The sequence below is a fragment of the Tarenaya hassleriana genome, unplaced genomic scaffold (genome assembly GCF_000463585.1).
Source record: "Tarenaya hassleriana unplaced genomic scaffold, ASM46358v1 Cleome14, whole genome shotgun sequence".
Lineage (NCBI taxonomy): Eukaryota > Viridiplantae > Streptophyta > Magnoliopsida > Brassicales > Cleomaceae > Tarenaya > Tarenaya hassleriana.
The window spans coordinates 1,212,825-1,215,394 of record NW_010964598.1 but is presented as its reverse complement, the minus strand read 5'-3'; positions in this window follow the sequence as shown (position 1 = coordinate 1,215,394).

Here is a 2,570-nt window from a genome sequence, read left to right as displayed (position 1 = left end):
ACAAGTTCTAGAATGTCCGAACTTCTTTCTACGTTTGGAAATGACAGCCTCGTAATTTTTGTTTTCATGCAAGTAACGCAACGATGATCATTCTCCAATTCACATGGTGGAATAAGATCTAACTTAGACATTACATGCATCCGTTTAAAATGAACGTGACCTAATCTAGCATGCCATAAATCTGAAACATTGGAAGAGAGAACATACAAAGAAGTACTCGGTTTAGGCCTTTTGTTTGAATGGCCTTTCGGGGATTTGTTTGACCTCTTTTGGCCCCGTTTCTTCTCTTCCTCCACCACATGAACCGTAGTAGACGAAGAAACATATGTGTCTTTTTTGTCATGCATTCGAAAGTTCTCCTCAATCCGAAGATGCGACCCCAATTGCTCAAGGGTCATATCCTCCTTCCTATGTTTCAAGGAACGTTTAATGTCCTTCCAAGACGGTGGTAATTTGTCAACAATGGAAGAAACCATACTAGTTTCATCCATTTTTAACTCATGTTGAGTAAAACTACTCAAGATCCTCTGGAGCTCATGAAATTGCTCCATAACCGGTCTTACGTCCACCATCTTGTAAACGTTAAATTCGCTTACAAGAAACCTCTTACTCGAGGCATCTTCCGACATGTATTTCTCTTCCAATTTGGACCACAATTCTTTTGCAGTCTCTATATTTTGGTACACATCAAAAAGGGCATCAGACATACTGTTCAATATGTGTCCGCAACACACATAAAAAGCCACGCCCTCGAATTTTTCGAGTTTGTGAAAATCAAGAGTTAGATCTCTCACCGAAGAACCCATACCCGTCAGTCGATTTCCCTTTCCCCGTGTATCCGAAATAAGGGATAACGTTTTAGAATGTTAGAAAAACTATGAATACAGCGGGAAAGAACAACAAAATCAATGAAATCGAAATAAAAACGTAAGAACCCGGATATAATCTTCTAGGCGTGATTTCACTTTCCTAAAACGTTATTCCCTCCCCACCGAGCAAAGGAGAATCCCGAGAATACGTTTAGAGATACAAAGAAGACCAGCAACGATTGATCTGCTCCTCAAACGTTGCCCGAAACAGAAAAACCCGAGAAAGAAGATGAACAATAAAAGATGGAGAAGAAATAACAAGTTTCTTCACCAACAAGGCTCACAAATCTCTCAAAAATCAATTAGATTTCATACTCATATGTGTTCAGACGTCTAGGAATGTTTTTAACACTCCAAAAGTCAAAAGGTGCAAGGATAGAGAAGTTTTTTTCCGAACAGACACGATTTTTCGTTCATTTGAACAACTCAGAAAAATCAGGCGGGTCGCTCATTTTTCGAGCGGTCGCTAGCGGTCGCTCATTTTCCCCAGTTTTGTTCATCAGAGAAAATGAGCTACCCGCTCATTTTTCTGACCGGTCGCTCATTTTCCGAGCGGTCGCTCATTTTTTCCAGTTTTGTTTTATCGGAAAAAACGAGCCAAACGAGCCACCTTCAATATCTTCCGACTAATCTTTAACACTTAACCAATTCACGACACGTCTTTTACAAGCATTTTACTCTTCCACCACACTTGTAATACACGTGAAACAAGAATCCTTTGAGAGATTTTAAAGTCCACCAATCTACTCTAAAATAACTAACAATAGATCCTTCATTATGTATATGTATTTATATGAACAATATAAAGTTGTGAAATTTCTATGAATATATATTATATTCTAAAAGACATATTTGCTCGTGTTTAGTGAGATGAAAATTAAGAATAAATTTGGCTAGATATTCCACAACATTTACTCGCCAATATTTAAATTACCATATTTAATACATTACAACAACAACGATGATGATGATGATGATGATGATGATGATGATGATGATGATGATGATGATGATGATGATGATGATAATGATAATAATAATAATAAAAACTTTAGACTTAGATTTTGATGGTTGTAAAGAATGGCAGACAACTCTTGCACATTTCTTTAAATTATATAACACTAAGTCACTTTGCATTGTGCAACACAAATAATCCAATCGAATATTATATGTCAAGTAGACGAAAACCTTTCATTTGTGTTTGGAGATTCTTCTCTTTATCTATACATGTTTACACTCACCCACATGCATGTATGTATATAAAAAGATACATGTAAAAGTTATTATTTAACTTTTAGCTAATTATTGTTTTTAATAATAATAATATTATTATTATTATAAAGTAAGTCGGTTCAAGCCACGTACGGTTGCTTGAACTTCAAGCATCCTTTTCTTAATGAGAATTTATTCGCCAAAATGAATATATTCCTTCCAACGCTCTTTTTTCCCGAATCTAAAATTAAATTATTCATCGAATTCAACACAAATTTCAATTAGTTACAAAAAAATGCCGATTTTTCTAACAAAAAAAATCAATTCATAATACAATTTAATTTTATTATCATTACAAAATAATATCATTTTTATATGATATAAACTGATGACGAATAAGAGACCAATAAATCACATATCAATTTTTTTTTCATTACAAAATATTTCAAATTATAATGCGAATGAATCATTTTTTCATTATAAAAATAT